Below are 13,613 nucleotides of genomic sequence, written 5' to 3' on the forward strand. Positions count from 1 at the left end.
TTAGTTTGAGATATGCCTGTTATACAAAATACTTGCTTTGCGGAAACTTTCATTTTTCCTTTTCATCTTAACAGAATTTTGTCTTGTCCTTCAGTTCAAGTCAAGTAACATTTATTGAGTACCAACTGTATACAAGACCAAGGCTAACTGGTGTGTTTGATATTTATACATTCATTAACATGTATAATTCAGTTTCTCTTCAGTTCCTGAAGACTTGTACCTTTGTTACAATATTTTAGGAGGTAGATTTAGTTTTACATTGGAATAATCAACTGAAAGTGTTGCAGCGTTATTTTTTTTTCTCTTTCCTTATGTGATACTACATTTCCAGTTTTCTATTTTGGCAAATGCGAGCCTTTGTTTAACATAATTTGCTTTACTATCCAAATCCTAATTTGTTAGCAATGCCTGAGGTGCTGCATGTTAAGGTCGGTGCCTATTTCAGCAGCACAATATCCGATGTCATTTACGCATGGGGAGAGGGTAGCATTAGACGAGGTGTTTTCTCTGAGGTATATACAGACAGGCACACACACGGAAAATGCAACGCACTGAAAATACATTGTCCCCTCTCCATTGTCCCCTCTTGCAAAGCTGATAAAATTGAACATTACTATACCAAGTGGATAGAATTCCAACCTTAAAGACTGAAAATGCCTTCGTCTCTCTGTGTTAGTAAACCAGTCTTAGAGAAATGTGGGGCTACAGCCCACCTGATCCTGGCCTCATTTGCTCAGGTGTGTTCACTGTTTCAGCTTCTCGAATTAAGCCCTGGGAAAATTCCCATGCAAACATGGGCTTCACTTGCCCTGCCTCTCCACCGGCAGTGAGGTAGGGTGAGGAATGCTTCATGCGAGTGGGTTTTGCATGGAAAATAATTGTGGGTTGCTTCCAGTCCAGCTGGACAGCTTTATATAGCTATAAACCTTTACTGCTGTATTAAGGTTCTGTTCCAAGGGTATGAATCTCTGGTATTAGTGGTCCAACAAACTGCTACTAATTACTTATCTACTGCATTGCTACCAGAATTGGCAACTTGAACTGCGATAATCTACGTACTTCATATTCTCCAACCAGGGACCTTTCTCACTCATAAATGGCATGGCTTGCGTTATGAAAACTCAAAGGAACAAACTAGAAATGGATACGTATGTCCCCCATAAAGATCACCATGCTTAGCTTCCTCACAGACAGCATGTTTCTCCTTCTGGAAGGTAATTTCAATGTGGGTCTCAAAGAATAGGGACGGTACAGAGAACTCCGATTTCTAAGCTTTAGGGTAGACTCTGCTGACCTCACAGTGGGGGTCGAGCATTCCACAGAGGACAGACGAAGTGGACTGTGTCCTTGGAGCATACCTTTTCAAGAGCAGGGATGACTTGGTAACTGCCACAGGTAAGATCTGTGACAGCCATCGCCCTAACCCAGGACATACCCTTTCTGGAATTACCAGTCTCCAAGCTCCCTCTTATGGAAGTTCTCCCCAGAAGTTGTTCCCATTTCTCAGCACCTCCTGGTGTGACTGTTCTTGGAAGCCCAGCACCATTGTGCCTTCACGTCCAAATTTATCCCTGATTGCGGCTCCATGCTGGCTGCGTCTGCCTCCCCCAGGCCCCAAGGACGTGTGAATGTGCGACACTAGAAGAAATGGGCATCAGTAGGAACGATGAATGCATCATGCTGCCCTTTGCAAATGTGACCTCCTTTCACCTCACAGGGGCCCTTCTGACACAGGATGATATGATTATCCACTTTTTACAAATGAGTAAACTGAAACTTTAGTAATTCACCAAATCCGTACAACTGGTATGTGGAGTTGTAGGATTCACTCCCAGAGTTCTCAGAATCAGAAGCCTCCTGCTTTCTATAGCATATCACATTACTTAAACTGCCTCATTCACTTTGAAAACCTAATCTGGAGACCTTGTTCAGGAGTGGTTTCCAGAAGTCAGCCGCCAGTCCTAGGAACCTAGTTAAAATGGAAGGGAGGGCAGGGCTGGGAAAGAGGTGAAGGTCAGCTGTGAGCAGGTGAATGAGAGACCATTCTACTCCATTCAACTCCATTGCCCTGGCCTCCTGCTCTCTTTCCCTACAGCAAAGTTCTGAATTGCTGAGACCATCTTAGCTACCTGTGACTTTAATTATTAAAGAAAATTTGACAATAAGGTGTGAATGACCTACTAGCTTAAACCTTGGAGACTTTGTTAATTCCAGTGAATCTCTGTTATAAATGTGTGGGATGTATTTGAAATAGTGGGTGGGTCTTCTTGTTTGTTCAACAAGGAAGTTTCCAGACCAATGTATCTAGGCTTTTAGTCCATGGGGTTTATTTAGTAGGATGTAACTCTGAAATCAAAGATTGTGTGTTAATGATAATATATATCATTAAATGAATAGCATGTGCATGAATCCAAGAATTATTCTCTCCAGAATCTGTCTCCAATTTTAATTCTCTCTACATCCCCAGCCAATTTCTCTTGACTTTCTTCCTCTGCTTTCCTTCTCCTTTTCACGTTAGGGTCATGTGACGTCTGTTTATTCTAGAATGTGGCTAAGGAAGGAAGGAGAATCAAGTTCTATTTTTTTGCCTTCCTTAGCCTCCCTTGACAATAATGAAGACCTTCAGACTTAACATAGAAGTATATCTTGATCATAGTTTTCCTATTAAAAATTTTCCCATTAGAGATATCCCAGTTTAAAAATGAAAGCTAGACCAAAGGTACCTAGTTTAAGTGCACCTCGGCTGAGAGTCACGTGTAACACCTCATCCTTTGTTAGCTTGAGGCCTTTTCAGTATATGCTGTCTAAGCTGACATATCAAGTTTGCTCAACTTTCATCATTGGGGATTAAATCCTGAGAAATCTGACATTTTAAAGAGAACCTGGTTTTTATTATCAGAACATTGAGGGCAAAAAGGCGGGGAAATGGCTGACTCTTCTACCAGTAGGAAGTTCTAGACCTGGACTGAGTGTCAGGAACCCACCGTCCACACCCCAGCCTCCTCACGTCCGTTTTCCCTTTCATTGTCCTCCTCCAGCTCCAGCTGCTTGATTCTACATCCCTTCCTTTTCTCGTCTTTGAACTAAACAATGTTCTGGGGATTGTTAGGTATAGAAATTCTGAAAATACATATTTTAAAATAAGTGGTGGTGATTGAACTGTCTCTTTATTGTCTCATGAATTATTACTGGGCCCAGAACACCATACGTGAGACAGAAGTAAAATTAGGGGTCTGTAAGTTCTTCACATCCAGCTTCCTGCCTTGCTAAATCCATATGACTGCTTCGCATAAATAAGAAGCATGTTTTTCAGCAGCAGAAGGCAGGTTTGCGTTGCCACTGATGTGTTGTAGCCTGCAGTTCACACCCCTTGTGCAGGTGTCAGCGAAGCTGTCTCGTACTCTGGAAGATATAGGGTGCCAGGACCCGAAAGTGTGGTCTGATTGCAAAGGTCCTCGCGAAATAGAAATTTCTAGTGCCTGGTTCTGGGTGACATTTAGGGGACATTCGCTTGGAGGACTTCCAAACAGGCAGTAGGCCCAGAGGAGCCATACTTTCTCCTGAAGAGTCAGTGGGTTGCTGGTGGCAGGGAGAGTTATCATTATAATTCTGACCGAACAAAGGATTCCTGGTACTCCCTCCACACGCTCCTCCCTCGCATTCCAGCTTCCAGAAAGCCTGGTACTGTTCCAGAGCCTCCCACACAAAGGGTTTGCACAAGACTGTGTGGTTCTACAGGTTCTGTTCTCACCTGAGAAGAGCAAAGTACAGGAGGGTTTACTGCATACGTCCTTAAAGATCATGTTTCTTTCTAAATGACCTAGTACCGTCACTGACTAGAGAATCAGAACACAGTGGTGTGGAGTGCATTTTTCAGTAATAGCTTTTTAAATCCTTAAGACTTTTGCCTTAAGGTAGGTACGGTGTGTGTATGTGTGTGTGAGAGAGAGAGATTGCTGGGTAATTAGAAATAAACTTTTCTTCAAAGTTACTCGTTTATTAGTCCTCTCATGAAAACTCTGCTCAGTCACCACAGTGAAAGTCAATGGCGAATCTTGACTCCTTCTTTCTGCCAGCACCAACATTGGCCTTTGCAGTCTCCCCAACTTTATTCATTCTGTTCTGTGTTCCTTTCACTGTTTTCTTGCGCCTTTTTCTTCTCATACAGGCCATATCTTGCAAGACTGTGTTTGGGTTCATTTTTCTTTACATAATCCAAGGAATCATAAGTCATGCCAAAGCCAGTTGTCTTGCCACCATCAAAATGGGTACTGAATCCAAATACAAAGATGACATCTGGTGTGGTCTTGTACATTTTGGCTAGTTTTTCGCAAATTTCTGTCTTAGATGCTGTTACGTTCCCAGGGTGAAGGACGTCGATTACCATTTGTTTCTGTTGAAGTCGTCTATTGGTCATGAACTTCCTGGGCCAGATAGTTACTGCGTCATTCATGATGGCGGACGACCCTCAAGCAGCCAGGGAGGAAAGAATAGAAATAAACTCTTAAATCAGAATTTAGGCAAGATTGGCCTCCTTCAGTATACAGTCACACTTAATGAAAATTCTAGAACTACGGAATGAGTATTTTCCTGAAGCTGGTACAAACTGAGATTGAAACCAAAACTTGGAAATGTGTAAACTTTGTTTCCTTTGACTACTTTGTAAAAGAATTGCAGGAAGGCATTTTCTAGTGCTTTTGAGTATATAAAACCAGGAAATAACTATACGACATTCTTAACATTAATATCCCAAAATGAGTCAGAGACAAAGTTAAAACAGAAAAGTAAGAGTGCCCTGCCCATCACTGAAGAACAAGTGTTTTGACATGTTCCGAAGTCTGTGCTGGTGTGCACACAGACATGGGGTCTGATGGTTATAGAGCGTCCTCAAGGCAGTGCTCACTGGGATCCCCAAGTACACAACTTCCCTTGTATTCTGTGTGAATGATGTCCTGGAGCACAGTTCCAGAGCATCAACTCAGTAGCCAGACTTCCTGGGTTCAGACACTGGCTCTGCCACTTCCTAGTTGTGAAATACTGGGGCGTCTCCTAAGTTCTTTGTGCTTCAGTTTCCCCATTTGTAAAATGAACATAATGATAATACTGACCTCACAGGATTCCAATGGGTAATTAAACACAGTGTATGTAAAATTCATGAAACTGTGACTTTTAAAACGTTAATAACTACGATGATGATAATGATGATGATGGTGATGGTGGTGATGATGATAATGATGGCAATGGTGATAATGATGGTGGTGGTGGTGGTGATGATGGTGATGATGGTGATGATGATGATGATAATATTGATGGCAATGGTGGTGATGATGATGATGATAATATTGATGGCAATGGTGGTGATGATGGTGGTAGTGGTGGTGGTGGTGGTGATTGTGATGGTGATGATGGCGATGATGATGATGATGATGGCAATGGTGATGATGATGGTGGTGGTGGTGGTGATGGTATTGACATGCACTTGCCACCATGTTTGCACCACACAAATCAGAACATCACAAAATTCTTCCTGAGGAGGAGCTTTCAATCTCATAGAAAGTCAGCATAGATGTAAACTAATCTGTTACAATGTGTATAACCTAAACTAAAGAAAGAAGTAAGAGAATTCTTTTTATCAGTACTCTTTTATCATGCCAGCTATAAATTTTAAATTATCCTTCAGCACAACAGAATTATGCTCTAGTGATCATTTGATGTGGGTATAGTAGCACCATTTTTTCTACTTTCTAGAGCCATTTAAATGAACATTTCTCATCAGAAGCAAGACAAATTTTCTCTGATTTATCATTAATGAACGGGAAAAGAACCCCTATGAACATATCAAATGAGTAAAAATCACTACAATTTGAGGAACAAGATTTTTACTAATGCTGAGGAAGGGAAAACCTTATTCTCTGCTTCCTCAAGTTTTTTGCTACAAAAACAGGGAGCATTTGGACAGAAAACACAGCAAATTAATACTTTGTGTTTTTATTTTTAATTAAAATGAGGCAAATCGGTGAATTTTATGTTGCTAAAGGAGCAAATATGTATAGGAGTTCAATATTTCATACTGACATAAAATTTGAGGGTTATGATTTGAGAAGTTAGTATCCCAAGGAAATTATCCCAAATAGGATCAATTTTGAAATCCCAAACATGGCTTGATTGTTAAGAGTACATAGGGAGCTTTATAAAATCAGGAGTTCCCAGGCTCCTCAGCAACTTACCTAATTGCAATCTGCAGGAGCGAGGCCTGAGAATTTGTATTATTTTAAAGCACCCCAGGTGATTCAAAATACACACAGTAAGAGTGTAGTTTATAACTTGAACCAGCTTTGTTTTTTCGTCCTATTTTTTGGAGCACTGTCTTAAGGAAAAATAACAAATTTTATACATTCTTTCTACATATCTTCCTGCATGAGATAAAATGACCAGAGACCCTGGTTGTCTGTAAGCTTCAAGGAAAAAATTTGAGGCCAGGCGGCCCTCCCAGAGCCAGCACTGCAGGGATCTCTGCCCAGAGCCCTGTTGTGGTTCATGGCTGCAGAGCCCTCTCGGGGCCTGTGACGATTAATAGAGAAGTGTGCACATACCACTGTGCTTATGCTCAGAAAGGAACGCATTCTGACTGAGGGTCCAGCTCTGATTACTGCTTTCTGTTCGGCTACAGACATCCTGCTAATTTGGTATAGAAAGAAAGAAACTGGCCAGGCCCTGCTTTTCTCCCACGCCCGCTCCACTGACTATTAGAAATAGGGTCACTGTAAATGAAGATTATGTACTTACAATAAATTATCAACACTCATCTGAGTGCTTCCATAGTGTCATGTTGCAAAAGTTTCTTGCATATCTTTAAATCAAAGAGCGGTTTAAATAAAATAAGAATCACTGTTACTGTGAATGAACTGCTTTCAGAATAAGAACATCTATTTACATATTCTTTATATTGCAGAGCTCATTCCAGTATTGAAACATTTCATGTGGACTTTATGTTTAGACATAATTCATCTTCACATTTTATTTGCATTCAAGGCATAGTTCATACTAATTTGCCCATTTATGACTGCATAGTTATTATTTTTAAATCTAAAAGTTTTATTTCAGATTTCAGCTGTTTTCCAATGAGGAAATATAGTATCTTGATCTTCTCTCCAATAGGCAATTTAAAAGACATATACATATGTATAAAAAAGAGATAGGAATATTCGGAAGGAAAATCAGTACTTAGATTCCACACAGCCATCTAAGCAGTTAGATGAACATTGTATGCATTTATGTAATTTTGGTGCCTCGTGGGTTTTAACTATAACTGAGAATACCTTAAAAATAAAAAATAAAGTCAGTACATCAGAGTGTTTGGTAACTTATAGAAATCTTTATATAAAAATACATTCATTGAGACCACTTAGAACCCTTAGGATCTTATTAACATCTAAATACATTTAGTCTTGAATGGGACATTTCTGTCTCTTTTCAAAGGTTCCAGATGAATTTTATGTTCTTGGGGTAAGAATGGCAAGTTCGTCCTATGTAGTACACATATGAAAGTCCTCTCACTGAATACATATAGCTTTTAATCAATATGTAAAATGATTTGGGGACTGTTGTTAATATTCAGAGTTGATAGGAAACTTTGATATTTAATATGTAGAAAGAAAAGAAAACTCTCTCAACCAAAAGCTTTTCTAAAAGAAAGGGTTTATTGAGCAACGTTCTAGCCAGTAAGCCCCGGGTCCTGGAGCATGAAGTCTGCACCACCAGCCACAAGGCTAGGTGGAGAAGGCAACAGTCCTTGGGCACCTGCATACGTTTATGGGGGAAGAAATGTGTAAGTTGTTTTGAAAGAATTTACACTGGCTACAGAGAAGGGTGGGCGGGAAAAGGTGAAGCCGGGGCATTTCTATGATAGGTGCACAGTCTGGAAGAAATATTTACTATATTTGACTGGTTACAGGCAGCAGTCCTGAAAGTTCCAGTATATGCAGGATAATGTGATGTCTGGTGGTCACTGCAGAAGTTGGTTCAAAGCTCCAACTTACTGTCAGGGATGTGAGCCCGCTACTGTTGGTTGGCCCACAGCTATTAACTGGTTAACTACTCATGTCTCTTCTCTCCCTCTCCAGCCTGCTGCGACTCAATGTAGGACATCTTAGACTTTTCTCTTGTCAAATCATTCCTTCATCTTACGACGACAGTATTAACCCTACTTCTTTATGAAGTCAAACTAAGGCCAGACTCTCCCAAGACTTGTTTATTTCCAGTAGATTACTTCTAATTCTGTCGTTAGACATAGAACCATCATACATGGCCACTCCATGGTTTCAATCACCAAACACAGAGCCATCCCTAAAATGCCACAATTTCCTTTCTCTGATTTTTGCTGATATACAAGTATCTATGTTTATCCAAATGTTTGCACCACCTCAGCAATTTATGTGGTGCTGCAGTTTTCCCAGTTTTTAGTTTTTTCTCAATGACTTAGATTGAGAAATCCTTAAAGTAGAGTAGCTATAAATATAAATAAATGGGATTTGGAATGTAATTATTTAATTGTAGGAATCTCCATAGGTTTATCATAAAAAAGAGAAGGACCACACTATGTGTTGGTTATGGCATTGAAAGGTGGCTTATAAATTCACTTCAAAAGGTTAGGATAAACTCGTATAGATTTATTTTGTCCGTTTGGTTGTTTTGTGTCATTTTCCCTCTCATTAAAACGTGCACTCGTTGGATATCATTCACTTCCCCACCCTTTGTTAACAAGTATCTATTCCATCTCCTGTCCATTTAAACTAAGCCATTCCCATGTAGCATGTAAAGCCTTTTCTGTCCTTTCACTTTCTGCCATCCTTGGGGATCTCTTGTCCTGCCAGGCCCAGGCATGTTATACTTTAAGCTAAGTAAAGACATCTCTATATTTTTGGCTCTACACTGTCAAACTTTCTATACTTTTAAGTCTTGAGTATTTGGGAGAAGCTCTGAGACTTGAGGCAGAGAATTTGTGTGCATTCAGGAATACTAAGTAAAATGAGAGACGCAGAATTCCAGGTGACCATAAAATTGCAGAGCAGGAAGGGAAACGATAGTAATTATCCCCTGGAGTAGGGAGAGGGTCACTTCCTTGGGCATTTTTAAATAAGAAGATGAGCTGCCTTCACAATATACGCACTCATCACCTCTGCATTAGACGTAGCCCCAGCCTCACCTGGGGTGGTCCAGAAGCACCCAGCTTTCCTGGAGTTGACTATATTCACTTACACACAAGGGCAGACTCACCAAATCCGTGGACAGCTTCAGAACATACATCAGGTTTTCAGTCCACGAACTTACGGAAGGAGGTCATTTATAGTTTCCCACACTGATTCAGACCGACTTTAAAGGAACATAGCAATTTCAGTTTACCTGGATTTCTGTTCTGAAGACAGTTGGAACTCTTAGGCTCACCTAAACCCATATCTGTACTCCTGAACAGCTTCATAGGTTCCTAAAACCATTCTGGACTAGAGAATTTCATCATAAATGCATAATCATTTTATCATGGGTGCTGAGACTACCATAAAATGTGGGACATCTGGGAATTGATAATGACCCAGGAAAATGCCCCACGGTGCCCCTGGAGGAAACCTGAAGAACTCATTTGTTGAGACTAGAAGAGATCACTATTACAGTGAGTATAGATAGAAAAAGGGAACCGAGAACTAAGTCCTGGAGCATACCCACATGAAGATTAAATGTAGGAGAACTAGAGGATATATTGAAAAGTGAAAGCATCTAATAAGAATTTCATAATGAGGGGCAGCCGGATGGCTCAGTTGGTTAGAGCATGAGCTCTGAACAACAGGGTTGCCAGTTCAATTCCCACATAGGCCAGTGAGCTGTGCCCTCCACAACTAGATTGAAGGCAAGAGCTGCCGCTGAGCTTCCAGAGGGGCGACCAGATGGCTCAGTTGGTTAGAGCACGAGCTCTCAACAACAAGGTTGCTGGTTCAATTCCCGCATGGGATGGTGGGCTGCGCCCCCTGCAACTAAGATTGAAAATGGCGACTGTGGTTGGCCCTGAGCTGTGCCCTCCACAACTAGCTTGCAGGACAATGACTTGGAGCTGATGGGCCCTGGAGAAACTCACTGTTCCCCAATATTCCCCAATACAATTAAAAAAAAAAAAAAAGAATCTCATAATGAAAAAAAAAAAGGGAAATAGAAGGAAATTTTCAAATAACTTCTTGAAGAAAATGTCCCAGAACTGAAGACTATGAATCTTGAGATTGCAAAAAGTATGTGAGTGTCTAGCTCAGTGAATGAACGAAGACCCACACCAAAGACCATTACTGTGAAATTTTAACATTGAGATTAAAGAGAAGATCCTAAAACTTCCAGGAATACAAACGATCTAGCATAAAATCAGGAGTAAAGATGGCATTGTGTAAGCTTGTTTCAACATTAGAATGAGAAGCCAATGAAGAAAAGCCTTCGGAATTTTGGAAATTATTTTAGTCTGAAATTCTAAACCCAGTCAAAGTATTACAGAAATTTTCAAACATGCATCATTTTTAAAGAAATTTTCCTCCACACACTTTTCTGAGAAAGCTCTTAGAGGATATACTGCACCAAAACAAGGGAATAAAAAAAATTTAAAAAATAAATGAAGGCATAATTTCAGGAGGTAGGGGATCCAACACAAAGAAAAAAGAAGGAAATTCTCAGGATGACAGCAAAGGAAGTCCCAGGAAGACCACAGCAACAGGTGTAGAACAGACAGTAATTGGGGGGTGGGGGGGGGCCTTCAGGATGTGTATATCCAGGAGAAAAAATAAAAGGAACCAATAAGTACTCTGACAGATTTGAGGGCATGGACAATAAATAGAGTTGAAGGGTATAAGAAGATGCAGATATATAAGGAAAACTAATTAAATGACAAAAACCCAACAGTTATTAAGTGTGATGGGGAGAGGGAAGGGGTTTTTAAGAAAGGAACTGAAATCATCGTCCACCAGTTTAGGGTGAAAAAAAATGAGTAAATCTACTAAAACTCCTCTACTTCTGTAATAGGAAGCCTATAGTTAATGCCTAAAATGGATTAACCAGGACATAACAGAATAGACACCTAATTCAGCAAACTTGTAAGTGCTGAAAGTGGTTCTGGATCAGTTGGGAGGAGCAGGGAACAAGGTCTTCTGTTTTTTATAATAAGTCTTTTGCACTATTTAATGTTTAATATTATTTATGTGTAAAATTTGGTTAGTTTAAAAATTAATTTAAAAAACAAATATAATTTGACTATTTGTTAAGCTTCTCCCAACTGGTCAGACCCTCCAGAGCCCCTTTCAATACTTACAACAGTTTGCTAAATGACGTGTCTATTCTGTTATAATTTGACTATATACGTTATACACAATATTAAACTTAAAAAGTATGTTCACTTTTCATCTGAATGCACACTATATTCTAGGAACAGGAAGTAAGGTTTCTTTTTTTATTATTAAGATACAGATAATAACATATCAGGTTCAACTGTACAATATAATGATTCTATATTTGCATATATTGTGAAATGATCACAAAAGCATAGGTAACATTCATTACCATACATAGTTACAAATTATTTTTCTTAACAATGAGAACTTCTAAGATTTACTTACTTGGCAACTTTCAAATACACAGTACAGTATTATTAACTATAGTTAGTATAGTAAACTGTTCATTTCATTTATCTAGAGAAAGAAGATGGGAAAGAAATTAAGTTTCTATTGCTAGTTTTACAAATTAACACAAACATGGTGGCTTAGAACAACACTGCTATGGACTGAATTGTGACCCCCCCAAAAAAAAATGCATGTGTTGAAACCCTAACCCCCAATGTTATGACCTTTGGAGATGGGGCCTTTGGGAGATAATTACATTTAGATAAGGTCCTGAAAGTGGAACCCTCAGTAGTGCCCTTGTAAGAAGGGGAGGAGACGCCATAGTGAGGCACATGAGGAGGACACCTTAGTGAGAAGGCTGCCGTCTACCAGCCAAGGTGAGCGCTCCCACCAAGACTGAACATGCGGGCACCCTGACCTCAGACTTCTAAACTCCAGACTTGTATGAAAATAACTATCTGTAGGTTTAAGCCACCGAGTCTATGGTCTTTTGTTATGACAGCCCAAGCTGACTGAGGCAAACATAAATTTATTATCATATAGTTCTGGAAGTCAGAAGTCCGAATGGGTCTTATACGCTAAAATCACGGTGTCAGCAACATGTTCTTCTGGATGCTCTAGGGGAGAATCTGTTCCTTTCCTTTTCTAGGTTCTAGAGGCTGACTGTATTCCTTTGCTTATGGCCCCTTCCTCCATCTTTACAGCACATCACTCCAACCTCTGCTTTGTCCTCATAACACTTTCTCTGCCTGCTCTGATCCTCCTGCCTCCCCTATAAGGACCTTGCAGTTACATTGGGCTCACTCAGATAACCAGGATAATATCCCCTGCTGAAGATCCTAATCACACCTGCAAATCACTTTTGCCACGTAAAGCAACATATTCATAGGTTAAGGGATTAAGGCATGGACATTTTTTTTTTTTTTTTTTTTTTTTTTTTTTTTTAGTTTCAGGTGTACAAAACAATGTAATAGTTAGACATTTATAACCCCCTCCCCCAATCTACTACTCCTCTGATCTCTGACATCGTATGTAGCTGTTACAGTTCCACTGACTATATTCCTTATGCTGTACTCCACATCCTGTAAATATATATACATATATATATAATATATATGTATATATATAAAATATATATGTATATATATAATTATAGTTGACATTATTTTTCAGCTTCAGGTGCACACTGCAGTGATCAGGCATCTACACCATCCATGAAGGGGTCTCCCTAATAAGACGAGTGTCCATCGGATACCCTACCAAATCTTTACAACATTCTTGATTATATTCCCCAAATTGTCTTTGGTATCCCCATGGCAATCTTTTGGTTACCAATTGTGCTTTCTAATCCGCTCACCTTCTCCTTCATCCCCATCCCCCTTCCATCTCACAACCCTTAGTTTTTCTCTATATTTCTGAGACTATTTCTGATTAGTTTGCTCATTTATTCTACTCTTTAGATTCCACATATAAGTGAAATCATACGGTATTTGTATTTCTCCGTCTGACTTATTTCACTTAGCACAGTGTTCTCTAGGTCCATCCATATCGTTGCAAATGGTAAGATTTTATTCTTCTTTATGGCCGAGTAATAACTCCATTGTATAAATGTACCACAGTTTCTTAATCCAGTCATCTACCTATGGGCATTTCGGTTGTTTCCATGTCTTGACTATTGTGAATAGCATTGCAATAAACATAAGCGTGCATAAAGTTTTTCAAATTAGTGTTTTGGATTTCTCTGGATAGACACCTAAGAGTGAAATTGCTGGGTCATAAGAGTTCCATTCCAGTTTTTTGAGATACCGCCATACTGACCACAATGAGCTACTACCTCACACCTGTCAGAATGACTATCATCAATAAATCAACAAACAAGTGCTGGTGAGGATGTGGAGAAAAGAGATTCCGCATGCACTGCTGGTGGGATTGCAGATTGGTGCAGCCACTATGGAAATCAGTATGGAGGTA

General features: G+C 39.8%; 1 protein-coding gene and 1 pseudogene across 2 annotated transcripts in view; one reads left to right on the top strand and one right to left on the bottom strand.

Annotated features, from left to right (window-relative positions):
* Positions 1-13,613, top strand: part of GMDS (GDP-mannose 4,6-dehydratase) — a 649,419-nt gene that overhangs the window by 458,859 nt on the left and 176,947 nt on the right. The window lies entirely within an intron of this gene.
* On the bottom strand, positions 4,024-4,453 carry LOC148755762 (small ribosomal subunit protein eS24 pseudogene; annotated as a pseudogene).

Source organism: Rhinolophus sinicus, chromosome 14 (genome assembly GCF_057876585.1).
Source record: "Rhinolophus sinicus isolate RSI-liver-muscle chromosome 14, RSI-T2T, whole genome shotgun sequence".
Classification (NCBI taxonomy): Eukaryota; Metazoa; Chordata; class Mammalia; order Chiroptera; family Rhinolophidae; genus Rhinolophus; species Rhinolophus sinicus.